Source organism: Ambystoma mexicanum, chromosome 8, assembly GCF_040938575.1.
Source record: "Ambystoma mexicanum isolate Mex_15411 chromosome 8, UKY_AmexF1_1, whole genome shotgun sequence".
In the NCBI taxonomy this organism is placed as follows: domain Eukaryota; kingdom Metazoa; phylum Chordata; class Amphibia; order Caudata; family Ambystomatidae; genus Ambystoma; species Ambystoma mexicanum.
Genome location: NC_090929.1, coordinates 1,658,678,570 through 1,658,701,830, shown reverse-complemented (window position 1 = coordinate 1,658,701,830; position 23,261 = coordinate 1,658,678,570). Strand labels below are relative to the sequence as shown.

Sequence of the window (23,261 nt, the reverse complement as noted above, 5' to 3'; positions counted from 1 at the left end):
ACACGTTGGTAGTGTGACTGAGCAGCCAGGCCTATCTGAAGAAGGGTAAATGTTAGCTGTACAGATGAAATCAGTCAATGCAAGTAACCATATAACATTTAAACTTTCAAGGTTTGTTATAAATATTTATTTACACATCACTTTTAGTTAATCATTCTTAAAGGTAGTTGTAACAGTCCAGCAAACTTTTGAATCACTTTACAAAGTCAATAAAGTTGGTCAATACTTTTTGGGCATGCTAATATATTTCTCCTACACCCTGAAGTGACTTCAATAACAAGGATATTGCATTTAAACACCAGTATACCTTTCAGGAAGGAAGGGTTATTGAAATAGAAAAGTTAGAACATACTTTCTTTTAATGTGAAGACAGTTTTAATCCTCTGATGAAATCTAGGTAATTCTTTCCCATCAGTAAACGTTTTCAACAAATTACAACCTATGAGGGGACAAGCATTGCCAAAGCCAATAGATTCGGAAGGGTGCCTTTTTAAGGAGCCAAGACAGCCAAAGCCAATTGGATCAAGTCAATAGTTCTGATGCACTTCTTCTTGGATGCACTTCTTGGATAGTCTCACGATCAGTTAAAAAATAATCACTGAAGTAACACAAGCTGTTAAGCCTGTGCAAGGGGATTTGAGATGAACTCCCAACGTTTAGCTAGTGCACTTCTCAAGTGAGAAAGCACCACATATGGCAATATGGTAAGTACCCCAAGCTCACACAGTACCTCTGGTTTGAAGAACGTGTTCCAGCTAGATTACACCTTGCTACAGCCAAGCAGACCCTTGTTCCTGGGCCTCAGTAGTGGGGACAAGAGGGACGTCTGGCAGGCTCCTGCTGCAGTACTTGGGAGAGGACTTTGTTAGCTACTGATTTTCTTAAGATTCAGCCGCTCGTGGTTTCAGCACCTTTCAAACAGCACTGATGGAGAATGAATATCCCTGGTTGGACTTTCCTTGCTCCCTCAGTCCTGGACTCTGGTTCAGGATTTCCTGCTTCTGGATGGTCCTTGGGTGGCTCATGGAGCTTTTGGCTGGATTTGTTACGCGGGAAGACATTGCACTCGGTAATGGACACTTGCCCTCTGGCATTGGGCTTCTGCAACACTGGAGAGGCACAGCTGGAGAGGGGGTTGCGCCATATTGGAGTTCATCTCAGAGCTAGTTGGTCCCACCAGCCCAATGTGGGGTCAGCACAGCAGCAGGGCTTCACTGGGCACTTTGAGGTCCAGGAGGTTGCAGCAGGCTTCTCTTCATGGTTTCTTCTTTGGAGGTTTCTTCAAGTGGTTGACTCTGCCTGTAGTCTCTAGAACCTCTCCTTTTAAGCTCGTTCTCATTCATTCACAGCCCTAGGCTGTCAATGACCCAGCAGGTTGACTGTCCTTCCCGGACAGCTGACTGGCCAATCAGGACTGTTATTGTTCAGGCACACCTAGAGACAAAGGAATTTCGGGACACTCCCTCACTTCCTGTCCTTCCAGACACTGGCGCCATGTGCGGGTTTCAGGGCTGAAGCCTGCCAATGGCAAAACACACAAAGGGCTCAAACCTGTCTCAACCTATAGAAAGAACTTGAATGACAAATGGTCACCCATGGGTGCTGCACAGCAGCTGAGGGTTCAGTCTGTACAGCGCACTGGTAGTTAAAAGTAAACTACTGCCACCAGCCATTTAAAAGTAGTAAGTATAGCAAAAAGAATTACATGAGAAAGTAGGATAAGGGGCTACTAGGTAACCCCCAGCACGCCACATAAGATGACGTGTGCTGGACCTACAAAGTAAAAAGGTAAGTGAGATCAATTTCACCTTACTGTTCTTGGGAACAGTAGTTTACCCAAGAAAAGATATTTAAACCTTCAGAGAAATCCTAGGAGTATCTCAGTGACACTGCACTGAGATGCCTATGGAGATTCAGACTCCAAAAACAGAGAAAGATCTATAAGTGAGAGGCTGCTATGTGGCCTATGTGGCGAGGGCACGGTCTACTGAAAGCAATCTTTGGCTTGGGGCCATCGGAGTACAATTTATCCAATATTTCACTGGCTTAGATAATCTATCATAGAGCAATTTCTGATGCTTGTTAATCTGTTTAGAATCGCATGCTGTGCATGTGGTCCGACATCCAGTGGTAACCGCAGAGTATTCCATCTTGTCTTTTGAGGATTGAAACGGGACGTCGGCATAGGCGTGTCTGTAACACTATCCGTGACGTGTAGTGTACCCAAAAACCCTCACGCGCGGAGGTCCCTCAGATTGTTTTTTTCCACCCAGATTACTTGTTGCCTAATGCGGATCTCTTGCATAGAGATAGCGTCATTGTCATTTTTATTGACTTTTTCGTTATTCTCATTAAGTCACTTCGACTGTTGAATCCTGTGAAACAACGCTGAAGACTGCTGTGGACTTTCGACACCTGTTGATCCTGTGGCACTGTCGTCCATGGTTCCGGGCCTTCCAGACAGCCTACACGGTAGGGATAGTGGGGTCAGGCGTGGACATATCCTTCACAAGTATGCCTTTCCTCTTTCACCCTCTCTGCTTCATGGGTTTCGTCATCGCTCTAATTGTCTTTGGAAAAGACGCCATTTAGGTTTTGTCCCTCGTGCAGGGCCGAATATCCTTGGAAGGATGAGCACACTCGGTGCAACAATTGTCTGCCCCCCCGACCACAAAGAAGCAAGTTGCCTGTAGACTCCTGCGCCGTAAACACTTAAGGAGTGCTGCTTAAAGCGGTGTGCGGCCTATGGTATGTCGCAGGCCGAATGTTCTCCCCCCCTCTCCCCCCCCCCCCCGCCCTGCTGTTGCAACTGACGAAAGTGATCAGGGAACTAGCGATGACCAGGCCTCTGTCGGAAGCCATTGACCTAACTGCGGACCACTCCCGGTCCATGACACCCGTCCCCACAAGGCTGACACAAGTCACGCTATGGGGAAAACACCTGGCGACAGGGACACACACGATGATGACACCAAACACAACCCAAGGTACTGCGACACTGTCGATGTTGGGCAGAAACCTGTGCAGTTCCCTTAGGGACCACTGCAAAAGATTTAAGACTACAGGTGTTTGGCAGTAAACCCACTTGGTAGCAGTCTGTACCACACAGATTCACTTGGTAGCTGTGGCTGAGCAGTCAGACTTCCCTCAAGAAGAGTTGGGCAGTATATAGAGTATATACAATAGGTACAGAGATACAGTAGCACAAGCAAACACTGACCAGAGCTTCGGTGTAAAAGTATATAATTATTTAAAGACACTTGTAAATTACACTAGCACAAGAGGTAAGTAAATTCAGCACACAGTCACTATTATATATATATTTCTGATGTTTGTTAATCTGCTTAGAATCACATGCTGTGCATAGGTCCGACATCCAGTGGTCACTGCGGAGTATTGCATTTTGTTTTTCGTAGTCGAAAAGGGGACGTCGACAAGGCGTGTCTGTAACACTATCCCTATAGTGACGTGCGTTGTACCCACAATCCCTCACGCGTCGAGGTCCCTCAGATGGTTTTTTTCCGCCCAGTTTCTGGTCGCCTTTCGCGGAGCTCCTAGAGAGACATTGCTATACTTACCACGGACCTCGGTCCTTTTGTCATAACTTAATATACTGATAACGATCCCTCCCCCTCGACGTTAGCTGTGAAGCTGTTTCTCCGCCGAACTAATTTTCGACGGAGAGGAAGAGCGGAGGAGATCCTTCGGCGCTGCCGAACACGTGGCCTGGCCTCGACGGCCAACTTACAGTAGGGAGAGTGGGGGTTAGAACTTTGTCTCTTCTCTTTGAGAATGTCTTTCTTTCTCCCTTTTCTTTCCCTTGGGGTTGTTATCGCCAGCTATTATTGCCTCAGCTATGGAGAGGACACCATTTAAGTTTTGCCCACACTGCAGGGGCAAATATACTTGGAAAGATAAGCACAAGCTCTGTAATCGTTGCTTACCCCTCGATCACATAGAGAACAGCTGCGCAGCCTGCAAGCTCTTAAAACCCAGGACTCTTAAGGAACGTAGTCGAAAAGGGGACGTCGACAAGGCGTGTCTGTAACACTATCCCTTTAGTGACGTGCGTTGTACCCACAATCCCTCACGCGTCGAGGTCCCTCAGATTGTTTTTTTCCGCCCAGCTTCTGGTCGCCTTACGCGGAGCTCCTAGAGAGACATTGCAAATACTTACTACGGACCTCGGTCCTTAATTATACTTATTATATTGTTAAAGATCCCTCCCCTCGACGTTAGCTGTGAAGCTGTTTCTCCGCCGAGCAAGTTTTCGACGGAGGGGAAGAGACGGAGGAGATCCTTCGGCGCTGCCGAACACGTGGCCTGGCCTCGCCGGCCAACATACAGTAGGGAGAGTGGGGGTTCGAACTCTTATCTTCTCTTTGAGAATGTCTTTCTTTCTCCCCTATCTTTCCCTTGGAGTTGTTATCACCGGTTATTATTGCCTCAGCTATGGAGAGGACACCTTTTAAGTTTTGCCCACGCTGTAGGGGCAAATACACTTGGAAGGACAAACACAAGCTCTGTAATCGTTGCTTGCCCCTCGATCATAAGGAGGACAGCTGCGCGGCCTGTAAGCTCTTGAAACCAAGAACTCTTAAAGAACGAAAAGTTAAGAGGTGGGCGGACTACGCTATGTCGAAGTCAGTTTCCTCACCCGCCGCTGTTACAGAAAGTGACGAGGAGGGTGATAACTCGACGTCCGTTACGGAAGTCATTAACCCCCAGAAGGAGCGCTCGCGCTCCTCGACGTCCGTCCCCGGCCCCGACGGGCTCGGCTCGCGCCCTGCTTATGGAGATGAACACCCCGGCGACAAGGACGCACATAGACCCCATAGGCCTAAGCACACAACCCACGGCTCTTCTTTGTCGAAGACGAAGGATCCATCGGCGCCGAAAGGGGCCCAGGGCACTCGGGCGTCTACCTCAGACCGTAAGGGTCTCAAGCCCCACCCGCAAACGCAGCCGCGACCAGCGATTGGGCTTTCATCAAACATGGGAGCTACCTCAAAATCATACGACGTAACGCTCCATAGAGCGGCCGTCGAGGAACAACGCGTAACGCAGGCAACGTCGACACCAGAGCCCTCTACTGACAAACTCGTTGTCGAGAGCCTGGCGAGAATTGTTTCCGGAGACAAACTTAAGCGGACGACGAAACAAACGTCGAATACCGCACAAAAAGCTATGGAAACGCCGAAAAAGCGCAAGAGTAGCCAGGAACTGCCCCCTTCATCTAAGGGCACTTCTGAACTACCGGAGGGCTTTTCAGAGGGCGATGGAAACCTTTCTTCGATGTTGTGGGAGCATTCCAGGCGTTTTGAAGGTGAAGACACTGATTTCCCCCCTCTAGACTATTCAGGGGTCCCCCATGAGACCCTTGAAAGACTCCATTCTTGTATGGAGAAAATGGAAAGGTTTTTGGGAAGCCAAAACCAACCCACACCCAAAAGACCAGGAGAATGGCCCCAGGATCACCCTAGGGTCAAGATTCCTGGGCTGTTTCCCCCTTCTACAGACGCATATGACCTCACTGAAGAGGAGCAATACCTCCAGGAAGATGAGGAGTGTTTGGGTGGAGAGGAAGAACATGAGGAAGAGGGGTTTGAAGAAGATCCTTACACTAGTGCAGGAGCTTTTGAAGAAGATACAGCTACCTCGCAGCCCTGGCTATCCCCATCAGTACAGCCTTGGCAATCCCCATCAGTGCACTCAGACCCTGATGTCTTTCACCCTTCTCCTCCCAAGGATTCACCTATTGGAAACACCTCTCCCATAGATGACCAACCTTCACTTAATGCACTATTGCGCAAGGCAGCAGCGCATTTTGAAATAGACACAGGGGAGACTCTTCCTGACATAGACTTTGTAGAGAAAGTTATTAAAGAAAAAGCCCCTGTTAGTCAGTCTATTCCGCTCCTGGCTTCTATAAAGAGAAGAATAACTCCTTCCCTTTCCAATCCGGCCTTAGTCAGAGGGGTCAACCCTCGGATAGAAAAGCTCTTCAGCCCTTCGTCCTCTGACCCTTTGTACATCAGAGGACATTCTATTCCGGACTCCCTCGTAGTTACTAATACAAGAAAAAGAGCGTGGGTACCACTATCCACTAGTGAGGCACCACCTGACAAAGAGGGCAAGAAGCTCTATGCACTTGGGAAGAGAATCACGACCTCCGCCGCCTTCTCAACTAGGATTGCAAATAACAATTCCCTACTAGCTAGCTACACAGATGCACAGTGGGGCAAGCTGCGCAGCGAAGCAGAGGACGCACCAGAACCCCTGCGTTCACGCCTGTTAGCTATAATCTCAGAGGGAACTCTTGTAAACCAGGGCATCGTAAAGAACTCCTTAGATGCCGCAGAGACGGCTGGCCGTTCCCTGGTTCAGGGAATACTTCTCAAACGCCATGTCTGGCTGCGCAATTCGGTATTTAAGCCGGAAACCCAGGCTTCCCTGATAAATAAGCCCATAGAACAAACACATCTGTTTGGGAAAGCAGTTGATGAGGCCCTAGAACATGCGAAGAAAGAGTTTGATACCATCAAGACTCTTGACCAAATTTCTAGGCCCCCTAACAGACGCAGCTATGGCAATAGACGCTCCTTTCGTGGCCAACGCCAGCAGCAAAACCAACAGCAATTTTACTCTGCTACCAACTGGCCCTCTAACCAGGGTAGCAACACGCAGTTCAGTCAAAGAGGCCAACGCCGTGACAAATGAAGAGGTTTCGGCTCCAGCCCCAAATGTTCCTCGCCCAATACCAACAAATGACCCGAAGATTCGGGTCCCCTCCCATGAATCACCGGTCGGGGGACGGCTAACATCGTTCCTTTCAGCATGGGAGGGAATATCGTCAGACCGCTGGGTATTATCCACCATAGCCCACGGATACTGCATCGAATTCAACGGTTCCCCGAAGTACAGACCCCCACGGAACCGACGCATGACACCGGAACACCTCACTAATCTTCTTCAAGAAGTAGAAGAGCTACTGAAAAAAGAAGCTATAGAGGCTGTCCCCCTATCTCAGGTAACAGAAGGTATTTATTCAGTGTACTTCCTTGGACCCAAAAAGGACTTAACCATGCGCCCTGTATTAGATCTGCGCCCAGCGAACAAGTTTGTCAAACCCCAAAAGTTTCGTATGGTGACCTTGCAGGAAGTAATCCCACTGTTTTCACAGGGGGATTACATGACAACACTGGACATGAAAGATGCATACTTTCATATTTTAATGTTGCCAGCGCACAGAAAATACCTCAGGTTCAAGATAGAGAACAAACACTACCAGTTCAGAGTACTACCCTTCGGGATAGCATCTGCACCAAGGGTATTCACGAAAGTACTGGCAGTGGCAGCGGCCCACCTGCGCAGGTTATCCATCCCGGTATACCCTTACCTCGAAGACTGGCTCATAACAGGGGATTCTTAGGAAACATGCTTCTCCAATACCCAAAAGAACGTAGACCTTTTGTCCCAACTGGGCTTCTCCATCAACGAAAAGAAGTCCAGCTTAGACCCCAGCCAAATCAAACAATTCCTAGGGGGCTCTAATTCGAACAAGGGACGGCCTCGTCTTCCCCTCCAACGAGAGGGTCCAAAACATGCTGTTTCAGATCCCCCATTATGTGGCAGGTCGATAGGTGACGGTACGCAAAGCAATGCGCTTGCTAGGGATGATGGCGTCATGTATTTATTTGGTACCTCACGCGCGCCTGCGCCCAATGCAAGAGTGGCTCTACAGCCAGTGGTGTCAGGCCAGCGGACAATGGGACGATCTAGTGGTGGTCTCGCAGGCCTTGGTTCTCTCGCTACGGTGGTGGCCAAAAGAAAACCTGTTATTAGGGAAAACTTTTGCCACACCCGCAGTGGAAGCCACTCTAACCACAGACGCATCCCTTACAGGATGGGGGGGCTCACCTATCCCATCAGTCTGCTCACGGAGTGTGGACTCCGAGCTTAGCATCCAAGCATATAAACCTGCTGGAACTACTAGCGGTGTTCAAAGCACTGAAAGCCTTTCAGGAACACTTACAAGGAAAGCCAGTGATGGTCCTCACAGACAGCACCACAGCCATGTACTACCTCAACAAGCAAGGGGGCACTCGCTCTCCAGGACTGTCCAAGCTGTCCCAGAATATATGGAAGTGGGCTCTCAAACACATGTTCCTACTATCACAACATGTACCAGGGGAACTCAATCTGCTAGCAGACAAACTCAGCAGAGACTTCCCCCTGCCCGAAGAGTACGAATGGCAATTGCACGAAGACATCGTCTTAGACGTCTTCACGCAATGGGGATTACCGGAAATAGACCTGTTCGCAACCCTGGAGAACTCACAATGCCAAAGTTACGCCTCCAGTTACCCCCAGAACCAGTCCAAGGGGAACGGTCTGTCGATTCAATGGTCAGGGAAATTTGTTTACGCCTTTCCCCCGACTCCCCTTCTCAACAAAGTGGTGCACAAGATGCACCAGGAGCAGGTTACCATGATACTAGTGGCCCCAATGTGGGCCCGGCAGCCATGGTTCGCTCACTTGATGGAGATGTCCCTATCTCCCCCAGTGAAACTTCCCTGCCCGTACAACATGCTGTCACAGGACAAGGGCAGGACACTGCATCCATGCCCTCAGACCATGAACTTAGCAGCCTGGCTTCTGAGATCATAGAATTTGGACATTTACAACTCCCGCAGAGATGTATGGACATCCTCAGGGAAGCCAGAAAACCTAATACTCGCCACTGCTATTCTAGCAAGTGGAAAAGATTTGTCATCTGGTGTAGAGGTAAGAGCATCAACCCGGTTGACTGCTCTCCCACTAACATTGTTCTGTACTTGACCCATTTACTGGATTCAGGTCTAGTGTTCAATTCCATTAAAGTCCACCTAGCGGCACTTTCTGCATACACCACTTCCCAACTTAAAGTGTCGTGGTGGAAGATACCAGTTATCAAGGCCTTCATGGAGGGGGTAAAGAGAATACACTCTCCGATAGCTAACCCAGCTCCCGGATGGGACTTAAATGTGGTACTTTCTAGACTTATGGGCCCTCCTTTCTAACCCATGCACAAGGCAACTCTTAAGGACCTCACTCTTAAGACTGCTTTCCTAATAGCTATCACCTCCATTAGGAGAGTAAGTGAACTACAGGCTCTTTCTGTACTAGACCCCTTCGTAACAGTTCACAAGGATGAGGTGGTTCTACGCACACACCCAAGGTTTGCACCAAAATTCATCTCGAAATTTCATGTAAACCAGTCAATAGAACTACCAACGTTCTTTCAAAACCCTTCCAGCTTGGGAGAAAAAAGTCTGCATACACTAGATGTACGCAGAGCTGTCATGTTCTACATGGAAAGAACCAGACCACTGAGAAAGACTAATCAGTTTTGTCTCTGTGGCAGCAGGAAGAGAAGGAGATGCAGTCTCAAAGTCCACTATATCTAGATGGATTGTGCAATGCATCACTCTGTTACACTCTTGCTAAGAGAGAACTACCTTCAAGCCAATAGCACATTCCACTCGAGGCACTGGTGCTTCCATAGCGTTCATTGCAAATGTTCCCCTTGAGTCCATCTGCAAAGCGGCTACCTGGAGTTCTGTGCACACCTTTACAAAACACTACTGTCTAGATGCACACTCTAGATCTGACTCCCAGGTGGGACAGGCAGTATTAAGACATCTTTTCTCTACTGTTCCTTCTCATAACCCACCGCCAACTCCGGGTACTGCTCGCTAGTCTATGCACAGCATGTGATTCTAAGCAGATTAACAAACATCAGAAGACAATGCATTACTTACCGTAAAAGCATTTCTGATGGTTGTATCTGCTTAGATTCACATGCGCCCACCCTTCCTCCCCGCTCGGATGGAAGGAACATAGACATCCTTTTCTATATTTCTCTCTTTTCTATACTCACTCACGTATAGAAGGCTCCCTCAGGGCAGAAAAAATACAGAGGGACCTCGACGCGTGAGGGATTGTGGGTACAATGCACGTCACTATAGGGATAGTGTTAGTCACGCCTTGTCGACGTCCCCTTTTCGACTACGAAAAACAAAATGCAATACTCCGCAGTGCCCACTGGATGTCGGACCTATGCACAGCATGTGAATCTAAGCAGATACAACCATCAGAAATGCTTTTACGGTAAGTAATGCATTGTCATATACAACCCTAATTACTTATTAGACAAGTCTTAGTGAGAAACACCACTTATTTTCAGACAGAGGTGAGCGCTTAACATAAGATGGCACTCTAATAAGTTATTAAAAAAAAGGGAGGGAAAAAGGCAGTTATGGAAGCACACAAATTTCAATTCTTTTAAAAGAACCACAGTAAGGCAGGATAGGCAGAGTTATACTGGAGAGCAAGGAAGTCAATTGCAAGGCCCAGCTCTTGGAGAGAGCAAGCAGAAGGGGTCCAGGTTCACACAGTGGGGTTATGCCCAAAGAGTCTTGTAGATAGATCGCACAAAAAGGATGAAAGTAAAGTCAGGAAAAGTTAGCTAGGTCGTCCCAGGCCAGCCCAGGTTAGAAAGTCGAGGCTTTACTGTCACCCCGAAAGATCTGTCGCATGGGAAGCCAGGCGGGACACAGTACCTTAAGTGTGAAGGAAGCTCCAGCGGGGGCAGTTGTTCCTGGCAGCGGGTGCAAGTCGGTGTTTCGTCCAGAGGAAGAGGAGGTCTCGCCGTGGAGGAAAGATGAAGGTCGTTGCACTGCCAGGGAAGAAACCAGCCGCGGAGTTCTTCGGTTAAAAGGTACTACCCTCCTCTTCGCGGTAGTGTTAAGCCGTGGTATTCCGGTTGCCGGGGTGCTTGGCACGGGCAAGGCGGCCACGAGATTCTCCAGGAAGGTGAAAAGAAGGCAAAACTGGTTATCCCCAGCAGTCAAAGGAAGAAGACTCTCCGGACTGGAGATCTCCTCTGTCGTCGGGAAAAGTGGTGAGACTGTTCAGCAGGGCTCCACCGGTGGTGTCGTCGTTGCAGGTCGGCCCAGCTTCTCCCGCCTCAGATTCTTAGGTCCTGTGGCGACTTCTGAAGTTCCAGTCCCCAAAGCACTGCTTTTATGCAGCACACCCCCATTCATTCAGCCTAGCTGTCAATCAAACATGCTAAGTGGTGAGCTGGCCGGCTCACCACTTGGGCCAATCACACGAGTGTGACTTGAGTTACCAAGGCAACTCAGTCCAGGGTGCCTAAACCCCCTCCCACACCTCCTGTGGTACCCAGAGTGGCACCACTTTTGGAGGCTTCTGTGGAGAAGCCTGCCAAAAAGTGGAACAAAGGGCTCGACTTCGGTTGGAGTCACAGAAGAGAACACAAACGCCATTTTAGAATAGAGTTCTGGCAAAAAATACCAACCAGTGAATTAATATTAAATAAATAAACAGGCGGTATGTTCGAGGCTATAAGAATTAAATAATTAAAGTTGGTAGCCTCGAACAATGGGAAAATCCCATAGATATATTCGCGGTCGAATATAAAAAAGTAGTATCCACTGCCACCAGCCAAAACTCTATCAGGGGGGACGGATGTACTGATGGTTTGTACTGGTTTCTGTTCATAATTTGGGACTAGTAAATCCAATGGTGACTTTACATGCCCTGGGAGACAGTCAGTCCCAGGGTATGGAGTCTATGTTGGGGGGGGTCGCTACAACACCCCTGGGTTACGGCACGGAGGGTGCTGTGTAACCCACATCAAAAACACGAGACCCTATGGAGTAAAAGACCCCATAGCCCATAAAACACATGGAAAGATAAAGGAACACCTCAAATCATGTCTAAGAGTGGGAGTAAAAGAGTCTCACTCTTAGCAAGAGAAAAAAATAAACCCCAAAAATCCAGCAGAGCTGCTGGGGGACCCTCTAGGTTTGGGAAATTGGCCTTTTCAGAGAATTCTCCCTAACAGTCGAAGCGAACCAAAGCGCCAGTGGAACCGTCAATCTTCGGGATCCTCTGATCGGCAGCCTTCCCCGCAATCGCGGCCTGCGACTGGGCAGTCCAAAGTCAAGGGCGCTAACACCAAAAGACACGCAGATGCCAAAACGCTCCAGGACGACGCACAGTCGTTTAAGGGCCGTGTAGCGATGAAATCCACTGCTCGGCCCCGGTTCACTCCCCGATTCACCCGGTGGCGTCAATATTCCACTCAGCCTCCGATGGTCCCGGTGGCAGCGAAGTCCTCTGCTCAGCTTCCGGTTCAGCTGGTAGTCCGCCCAGATTCTCCTACCATTGCCGATATCATCGCTAGGATTACTTGGGCAGTTGGACTGAAGGAGCGGTCGAAGGAGGCGGCGAAACACAAAGAACGGCCGAGAGACGTGTCGAAAGATATACCACAGCACCTAGAACCCTGCCAGGACTACGTTGAGTCCTGTGCCTTTGTCGGGCACATTAGACAAACATTCTCTATGCCACAGGGAGGAAGATGAACCCTTTCCTCCCCTATGGTTCATCCTCATGGATCAGGGAGAAATTTGAGCGATGCATGGACAGATTAGAAAAATGTCTTATTCTGAGGCCCTTGTTACCAAGAAACCCAAAGACTTTCCTTCTACCCCTGTATTTAAGTTTCAAAGGACCTTTGAGGAGGAGGATACGCATGAACAGCTTACTTGTGTCCTCTCAGATGAAGATGTTATGGACACTTATGATCAGGATGAAGATGGCAACTTTCTGGAAAACTGCAATGTGGCTGATCAGATGGGTCTTGCAGACAATTGGGAGGACAGCTGTGGGGTTGATGCTTGGCCCTGGATGTCCCCTACTCCCACTCAGGACCCGGATGTCCTGTGCTTAGATTCCACCCTCCCCCCTCTACTGTGGCTCAGCAAACCTCCCCATTGGACGATCAGATGGCATTCAACGCCATCTTGAAGAAGGCGGCTGACCATGTTCAGATTGCCACTCAAGAGGCCTTACCAGATTCGGATTTCGTGGAGTACATACTCAAAGAAAAACCTCCCGCCAGCGGTTGGCACCTTTTGTTGACACCGGCCCAGACCAGGGCGGTAAACATTTGAGTGGAGAAACTTTCGGCCTTCTCTGCCCGACTCTGCCTGTATCAAGGGTCATGACAGTCCTGATTCCATAGTGGTTACCATCACTAGAGAACGGGCTGGTGTTCCCCAGTCGACAGACACCACCCGATAAGGAATCCAAGAGACTTTATGCACTGGCGAAGAGCATAGCGGCTGCTGCTTTTACCACCCGTATAGCCAATAACACCACACTATTGGCCAGCTATGCGGATGTCCAGTGGAACCTTCTGCAAGAAGGCCTCCAGGAAGTGCTAAAACATGCATGGACCAAGTTGCTCGCCATCGTTTCCGAAGTCCAGCAGGTGAACCAGAATGTGCTCAAAAACACTGTGGACGCTGCCGAGACGGTGGAGAACCCTGACGCAAGGTACATTGCTCAAGAGACATGCATGGCTAAGGAACTCCGGTTTCAAGCCAGAGACCCAAGCATCCCTAATTAACGAACCCGTTGAGGAAACCAACCTGTTTGGTAAGGCAGTGGACGATGCTTTGGCAACAGCCAGGAAAGAGCATGAGAGACTCCAGTTCCTTCAACAGATTACCCAGAAACCCTCTCCTCAGAGAGGAAGTGGCTCCTGCCGGTCTTTTCGCAGGCAATCTCATAAGACCCAGTATAACGCAGGAAACCACTGGAATTCGTCTGACACCCCTCCTCTTATCTACCCAGAGGATAGCGCCGTGGGAAAGGTAGAGGACGAGGTTCCAACCCCAGAGGCGCCCCAGCCCCTGGTCAGAAATGACCTGCAGATCCAGGTCCCCTGCCATGCAACCTCGGTCGTGGGGCGTATAACATCTTTCCTTATTGCATGGGAGGGGATAACGGACCAGTGGGTACTTAAGACGGTCACCCATGGGTTCTGTATTGAATTTGCCAGACCACCCCAATCCAGACCGCCAAGATCTAGACGCTTGACCACCTGCAGATCCTACTGCAAGAGGTGCAGACCCTTCTAGGAAAGGATGCCATAGAAGCCGTCCCACTTCTACAGGTAAACAAGGGTATTTATTCAGTGTACTTTGGACCCTAAAAGGATCTCACCATGCGCCCTCTGCTAGACTTCCACCCAGCGAGCAAGTTTGTCAAACCTCAAATGTTTCGTATGGTCACTTAACAGGAATCCTGCTGTTGAAACAGGGGGATTAAATTGCAACGCTGGACATGAATACTTTCATATTTCATATACTTCATATTTCATATACATATATACTTTCATATTTCAGTGTTGCCAGCGCACAGAAAATACCTAAGGTTCATGATGGAGGACAAGCACTATCGGTTCAAAGTGTTCCCCTTCGGCATTGACTCGGCACCAAGGGTGTTTACAAAGGTACTAGCAGTAGCGGCAGCACACCTGCGTAGACTATCCGTCCCGGTTTACTCTTACCTCGACTGGCTCATAACGGGGGAGTCCTACGAAACATGCCTATTGAACACCCAGAAGTCAATAGACTGCTTATTCAGTCTGGGATTCTCCATCGAGAAGAAATCAGCCTAGACCCCAGTAAAGTCACAGTTTCTAGGGGCTCTAATTCGGATGAAAGATGGGCTAGTCTTTCCTGCCAACGAGAGGGTTCGAAACATGGTGTTTCAGATCCCTCCGTATGTAGCCAGTTGGGAAGTGACGGTACGCAAAGCCATGCGGCTGTTAGGGATGATGGCGTCCTGCATTTACTTAGTTCCTCTGCGCATGCATCCCATGCAAGAGTGGCTCAACAGCCAGTGGTGTAAGGCCAGCGGACAATGGGAAGATCTGGTAGTTGTCTCGCCAGCCCTCGTTCTCTAGCTGCAGTGGTGGTCGAGGAGAAAACCTCTTGAAGGGGAAGTCCTTCACCACCCCCGCAGTAGAAGCCACTCTGACGACCGACGCATCACTCACGGGGTGGGGAGCTCATTTGCTTCATCAGACGGCGCACAGTGTGTGGTCCTCACAAGTAACGTTCAACCAGATTAATCTGTTGGCGCGATTAGCGGTATTCAAAGCACTGAAAGCCTTTCAGACTCAGTTACAGGGGAAAACAGTCATGATCTTGACACAGCACCTAAGCCATGTACTACCTGAACAAACAAGGGAACACACTCCAGGGCTATCCAAGCTGTCCCAAAACATTTGGATATGGGCTCTCAAACACAGGATGTTCCTGTTGTCCCAACACGTTCCTGGGAAACTCGATTTTCTGGCAGACGTGCTCACCAGAGATTTCCCACTGCCTGTAGAGTACGAATGGTGACTACACCAAGACATTGTCTCCAACGTTTTTGCGGAATGGGGTTTCCCAGAGATCCACTTGTTCGCAACTGTGGAGAATGCTCAATGCCAAGATTACGCCTCCAGGCATCCACAGAACCGCTCCAAAGGGAACGGGCTCTGGCTTAACATGGTCAGGGACATTTTTTACGCTCTTCCCACCGTCCCTCCCAACTCCCTTACTCAACATCGGGCACAAGATGCACCAAGAACAGTGAACATGATATTGGTGGCCCCCATGTGGGCCCGCCAACCCTGGTTCTCTCCTGATGGAGATGTCCCTCTCCCCTCCGATGAAATTGCCCTTCCTGTACAACCTGTTGTCTCAGGACAGGGGAGAGACACTGCACCCATGCCGCAAACTCTGAAGTTAGCGGCCTGGTTCATGAGGTCATAAGACACCTTCAACTCCCTCAGATGTATGGTCATACTCAGGGAAGCGAGAAAATCCAACACCCGATACTGCTATTCCAGTAAATGGAAACGCTTTATCTGGTGTAATGCCAAGGGAGTCAATCCCATCGACTGCTCTCCTACCCACATTGTACTGTACCTGACCCACTAACTGGATTCAGGCCTGGTTTTTAATTCCCTAAAGGTTCACCTAGCTGCTCTCTCAGCCTACACTACGTCACAGCAAAAGGTGTTGTGGTTGAAAATACCAGTTATCAAGGCTTTCATGGAAGGGGTTAAAAGGATTCATCCCCCATTTCAAAACCAGCTCCTGGATGGGACTTAAATGTTGCTCTGACTAGACTCATGGGGGTCCCCCTTTGAGCCTATGCACAAGGCAGGGCTAAAAGACGTTCACTATAAGACAGCCTTCCTAGTTATCACTTCTATTAGAAGGGTTAGTGAACTACAGGCCCTTTCAGCACTGGACTCTTTTGTTAATGTTTAGAGATGGTGGTTCTGCGCACTCACCCTTGATTTGCGCCTTCATTTATTTCCAAGTTCCACGTGAACGAATCCATAGAACTGCCCACTTTCTTCCAAAACCCCACTAACATGGCCAAAAGGAGTGTCCACATGTTAGATGTGCGCAGGGCAGTCATGTTTTACCTGGAAAGAACAAAACCACTGATGAAAACAAACCAAATTTTTCGTTTTGGTGGCAGCTGGCGGAGAAGGGGAAACCGGTCTGTAAGTCAGCTATCTCAAGGTGGATAGTCCAATGCATCACACTTTTACTCTTGCTAAGAGAGAACTGCCCTTTAAGCCTAGAGCACATTCTACTCGAGGCACTCTGACTTCCACAGCATTCATTGCAAATGTTCCCCTAAAGTCCATTTGAAAACCGGCAACCTGGAGTTCTGTACACATCTTTACAAAACGCTATTGCGTAGACACTCATTCTAGGTCTGATTCTCAGGTGGCACAAGCAGTATTAAGATATCTTTTCACTACTGTTCCGTCTCACAATCCACCTCCAACTCTGGGTACTGCTCGCTAGTCTAATGCACATCATGTGATTCTAAGCAGATTAACAAGCATCAGAAGACATGCATTACTTACCGTAATAGCATTTCTGATGATTGTGTCTGCTTAGATTCACATGTGCCCACCCTTCCTCCCGGCTCGGGCGGAAGGAACATGGATGTCTTACTACTTTCTTGTGTACTAGCGTTAGCCTTGGTATCCCTCATGGCAGGAAAAATACAATCTGAGGCAACTCGGCGCATGAGGGATTTTGGGTACACTACACATCAAGTTAGGGATAGTGTTACGGGCACGCCTATGCCAACGTCTCCTTTCAATCCTCGAAAGACGAGATGCAATACTCTGCGGTTACCACTGGATTTTGGACCATATGCACAGCATGTGAATCGAAGCCGATACAATCAAATGCTATAATGGTAAGTAATGCATGTCATTAGGCTACGAGGTACAGGCTAACTAGATTTAGAACATGGCTAATGGGTGGTAAATTACGTGAATGCAGTGTTTGGCTAGGGGCTGAATCCAACTGTGATAATACTCAATAGGAGGGTTTAGGATACATTTTTATGGGTATGGACAGTTTGCAGAAGAGCAGCAGGTGCTGGTCTCGTACCTTGTCGGTCGATGCTGGTTGACAGCTGCCGGCACCACTGGCTAACATGGGCAAACACGATCTGGGACTGCCTCTTCAGGAGCTGTACTTTACCTCGGGTCCTTCACCGCAGGGGCTGCCCTGGAAGTGTGATCTAAGGTGGGGTCTGTGACCAATCGGAATGGGAGGCGGGAGAAGGGAGGGAAACGGGGAAGTGACTCTGGGGTGAGGAGAGCATGATCGGTGGGGTGGGAGTCCAAAAAAAATAAAGTAGCTGGCGGGAGAGGGCACATGTCTGTGGAGGATTACAACACTTACCTGAAACACCAAAAAAAGTGCAAAGCTTTTATTATCCAAGTGCCTCAGCTCCATAGACTGTGCTCCAATTGACTTTGGCTGTCCTGGCTCACTGCAGAGTCTTCTAGTCCATTGACTAAGATATTTGTCCCTCGTAGGTGGTAACTTGCTATAGACTGTTATTGCTAGGAAAGGCTTGTCTAGACTTCATTGGAAGATTTAAGTATACTTGCATACCCTGAGAACCTGTTTGACCGTTTCCCTTCCTTTAACCTTTCCTTTCTGCAAACTCAATCTGCAAAGTGTAACTAGTGTTCTGATGGTTGTATCTGCTTAGAATCACATGCTGTGCAGAGTCCGACATCCAGTGGTCACTGCGGAGTATTGCATTTCGTTTTTTGTAGTCGAAAAGGGGACGTCGACATAGGCGTGTCTGTAATCCTATCCCTATAGTGACGTGCAGTGTACCCAACATCCCTCACACGTCGAGGTCCCTCAGATTGTTTTTTTCCGCCCAGAATCTGGTCGCACTAATGCGGAGCTCGTTGGAGACAAATTGCTAATACCATTTATTCGACTCTTGGTCGTTTTTATTTAAAAATGACGTTAAATCTTAATCCCTCCTTCGTCTAAGCTGTTCACTGCCGATTAAGACCTTCGGCGGTGATTTCGACTGAGGCGATACTTTGGCACTGCCGAACACCTGGCCGGCCTATACAGTAAAGAGTGGGGGTTGTGGGACACTTCTGTTTCTTTCTAAGAATGCCTTTCTCTTTCAGCCCCCTTTCCTTCGGGGTCGTTATCACTTAACTGTATCCTCAGCTATGGAGAGGACTCCTTTTAGATTTTGCCTGCACTGTGAGGGCAAATTCACATGGAAGGATAATAATAAGCTGTGTAACCGTTGCTTACCCCTCGACCACAAAGAGGACGGCTGTGCGGCCTGTAAACTTCTTCGCCCAAAGACTTTAAAGGACCGCAGGGTCAAGATGTGGGTAGCCTACGCTATGTCTAGAGCTGATTCCTCACCCACCGCGGCATGTGACGACGACAGTGATAACACTACCTACCTCTGTATAGGAGGTTGTATACCTCTAGCGAGCGCTCCCGCTCCTCCACGTCTGGCCCCGACAAGTTTGGCTTATGCCCTACTTATGGGGATGTACACCCCAGCGACACTGACGCACACAAACATAAGGATAAACACACAACCCATGGCACTTTTGTCTAAGTCGAAGAAAGCCCTAGCCCTAACGGAGACGCCGGGCCTACAGGCGGCCTCTGCCGACTGTAAGGGTCGTAAGCCCTCCCTGCAACCGCAACCTGCGACTGGGCTGTCCACAGATAAGGGCGCTACAACCAAAACGACAGACGTTCTGGGCTACCCCAATGGACTTTAGAAAGATTCCAATCATGTATGGATAAGCTGGATAGGTTCATGTCCACCCCTGCACATGTAACACCTAAAAGATCAAGAGAGGTACTTCTTGAAGACTCCAGGGCTAAATACCCAAGACTATTTAACCCACTTCAAGAGGGGTTAATACATATGACCTCACTGAGAAAACTCACTTCCAAGAGGATGAGGAGTTCCTAAATGTTGATTAACAAAACCTAGAAGGTTTTGAGGAAAACCCAGACCTTGGTGGTGGGGGGCTTCGATGAAGACCCAGATAGAGGTGGCTCACAGCCCTGGCAGTCCCCAGGAGCGTCGACAGACCCTGACGTGCTGGACCTGTCCTCTCCTCAAACCACACAGTCAGAAACCCGTCACCTATAGATGACCAACCTACTTGCAATGCGCTACTACGGAAAGCAGCAGCACATTTTGAGATTGATGCAGGGGAAATTACTCCTGAAATAGATTTTGTAGAAAAAATCTAAAAGAAACCACCTACTAGTCAGGCCATTCCACTTCTCGTCTCAGTCAAAAGACAACTTATTCCATAGTTATCACCTGGTTTGGTTAGAGGGGTCAACCCTAGAATTAAGAATCTGTTTAGTCCCTCACCCTCTGACCCATTATACATTAAGGGTCACTCAATACCTGATTCCTTGGTAGTAACCACCACAAGGAAAAGGGCAGGGGTGTAACGCTCACCTCATTCCCACGGAGGCGCAGGTCTGGCTTCGAGTGCTGATGCTTCTTCAATGGTGAAGCGCAGGACTCTGAAGATGGACAGGAAGGGCCCTCTACTCTGGCTTCTCCGGCTCGCAGGAATATTCCCCTGTGCGTGAAAAGGGAGTATTACCTACTGACTTATGCTCAAGCCTCCCACTCTCTTCCAACCCTCCACGATACCCTTCCACGATTCCCCGTGAAGTCTCACCTTAGGGTCAGGAAGGATGAGCTCTCCATCCTGCTTCTGATGCAGGGGCGCGTTAAAACCCAGTTACTTCACTGGATTGAGGATTGTTGGGAGTTCAGGTAAGCTTGACTATTCAGGTAAGGCTCTGTAAAAGTTCTGTTGCAAGTTCAAAAGTCCAAGCTTAATAATGTTCATTGTCTTTTTGCAGCAAGCGCTAATGCTTGTCTTTTTTCCCCTTAGGGGCCGGGGTTCGGAATGCCGGAGATATGGCGCCGACCCGAAGTGAAACGTGCAGTTCCAGTAAATGGCAGGTTAGTTCTGGATGAGCGCTCGGGAACTGTCTTTGCATTCGCTCATTCAATGTCCTTGTCTTTTTTCCCCATAGGGGCCGGGGTCCGGAAAATGCCTGGAAGCGGCAAGACCCGAAATAAAATGGGAATGACCCAACAGGTAAGTCTTATTCCCTTCCTTCTCTCACCTCTTATTCTTGTCTTGTTCTCTAGGCTCTGGGAAGTGGCTGTGTATCCGGATGATCGCTGCTGAAGATGGAGGAACCCAGGAAAGGTGAGTGAAATGCAGCGCTGCAGCGATCGTAACGAAATGCTTTTAAAAAATGTCTTCCCTTTCAGGATCGTCGGTGATGTCTCCGTGGTGCAGATTTAGCTGGTAGGTCTCTTGTCTCCCTTTGCAGGTGGCCCAGGATGCTTACAGGCGTGGCTGACGTCCAGATGCAGGAGCTGACAGGGTGAGCGTCCAGCTGCGAGGAGCAGAACAACGCGAAGCGTGAGTTGCTGATCGGGTGTGGTTTAAATAGCTTTGGAAGAAGTCCCAAGTGTGTATCCTTCCTCCGATCAGGTATGTATCCTTCCCCGACCACACCCGGGTGGAAAGTAGTCCCACAGGTAAAGTAGTTCCATTCAGGCCTCAAGAGGGCCTGGATGTGGCAGCATGGTCTGCATCAGGTAAGTGCACATTAAAACACTTGAACACATGTCTAGCTTTATGAGCCTGGCGCCTAAGGCGCCAGGACAGAGGTCCAACATGAGCCTGGCGCCTAAGGCGCCAGGACTGCGTCCAAAGGGCCCCAGCTTTGGCCCGCTGGCACTCCCCTGGGGAAAATGATGCCTGCCTCAGGGGTCGCTGGGTCGGACCTGGCTCCTTGGAGGTAGGCATCATGACATAGTGATTGTGTTGGCGCGTGCGGTCTGGAGAGGGGCATGTGGGTGAAAGGGTTCAGATCTGCGCTGGAGGTTGCAGCCAGCAGCCCAGGGGCTCCGGCCCCGGAGCTCAACGTGGTGCTGACCAAGCTCATGGGACCTCCGTTCGAGCCTCTGCACTCGGCTCCGTTGAAGTTCTTGTCGTGGAAAACAGTGTTTCTTGTGGCCATCACCTCCGCACGACGGGTGGGAGAGATCCAGGCCCTTTCCTGCAAGCCCCCGTATTTGACTTTTCACGACACGAGGGTAGTGCTCAGGATACACCCCTCCTTCATGCCCAAGGTGCCGTCGGACTTCCACCTCAACAAACCCTTGGTGTTGCCTGTTTTCTTCCCGTCGCCTTCGTCGCCGGCTGAAAGGACTTTGCACTCGCTGGATGTGGCTAGAGCGCTGAAGTTCTACGTGGACCGCACGACGAGTTTTCGGAAGACGTCACAACTTTTTGTGAAGTTTGGACCTGTTAATCAGGGGAAGGCTCTCTCAAAGGCTTCCATTTCCAGATGGCTCTCCGGCTGTATCATGTACTGTCATCGGTTGGCAAACCGGCCGCTGCCCGGCCGTCCGAGAGCCCATTCCACCAGAGCGATCGCAGCTACCACGGCGTTCCTATCTGGTGTGCCCCTGCTGGACATCTGCAGGGCTGCTACGTGGAGGTTGACGCACACCTTCAAGAAATTCTACTGCGTCGACCGGGATTCCAGGGAGGAGTCCAGGGTCGGCCAAGCAGTGCTGCGCAACCTGTTCGCCTAAGGTGAGCCTGGTGAGAGGGTGCTTAATGTTGAGTTGTTGTATTGCTTAATGTTGAGCCTGTTGCCACCTCCCGTGGTTGTGCATGTGTACTGCTATGTATTCTTATATTCATGAGCATTTGAATCCATGCCAGACCCCATGCTGGAGAAGGAACAAGTTACTTACCTATAACTGTTCTCCAGCATGGGTCTGGCATGGATTCACATGCGAACCCTCCCGCCTACCCCTCTGCGGCTCTTCACTTGGTCATACTGCCACTTCACGTGCTACCAAATATGATGGCTGCCAGAGGCGGGGCTTAGGGAGATGGCAGTCATTGGCTGGAGTCAGTATGACGCAGAGATCAGTGATTGGTTACTACTACGAAAGACAGATCAGTAACGAAACTGATACTGATTTTTCTTTACCGAGGATTCCCTGCCTGACGACGGGGAATATACCGAGGATTCCCAGCCTGACGACGGGGAATATTCATGAGCATGTGAATCCATGCCAGACCCATGCTGGAGAACAACAGTTACAGGTAAGTAACTTGTTCCATTCAAAGAGTATCCACTAACTTGTGTTGATTCTGAAGTGTTTTAAAGTACATTTGATTCTTACATATCTTGCCCTTTTTAAAGAACGCTTATTTAAAAATTGAACATACATAACTATTTGACTGAAAACTTCAGTGTAAGTGTTACTTGGATATTTTGTATTTGTGAATTTCTTTGCCACAGCTCTCCTTTACCCCTCGTGAGATTGGCCTGGCGGCTCAGTCACACTACCAACTTGTGTAGTACAGACCTATACCAAAAGGTGGGTTACCTAATACCAAGCAGATAAGTGCTGTGTAGTCTGTGTTACTACACCAATTCTTACCTAACACTGGGACCACAGAATACAGCAGAGTCCCATGCGACATTTGATCAAGCTGTTCATATAGCTCGACATTTCGACAGCAACAGCCTCATGCCTTTTGCAATATGGGCTGTTAGAGACCTAGCCATTCTTTTCCTACATCCAATTTGGCAATTAAAGGCTGCTTTCATTACTGTTCAACACATATAATGTGATATGGCATTCATAACGCGCCTGTACACAAGTGTTTCCAGGGCATCCAGACAGAGCTTCGAGGACATACCAATGGCGGCAGGCGCTATACAAATGCAATACAAATGCCACCGAACATATCAAATTGAATGTGTCTGCAGTGTTCATGAGTAGTGCCATACAACATGCCTTAACCTAGGCATAGCTTCTCTTTAGAGTTTATCCTTCCACCAACTTGGCCTACGATTGATCACGATAGGTTTGCCACAGGGGTGCAAATCTTAATTGCTACTCTTGCATTGCAGAGGCTTGGCTGTCAACACTGAACC

General features: G+C 49.1%; 1 protein-coding gene across 1 annotated transcript in view; it reads left to right on the top strand.

The window, feature by feature from the left end:
• EIF3A (eukaryotic translation initiation factor 3 subunit A) overlaps window positions 1–23,261 on the top strand; it is an 812,143-nt gene that overhangs the window by 251,881 nt on the left and 537,001 nt on the right. The gene's annotated exons all lie outside the window — the stretch shown is intronic.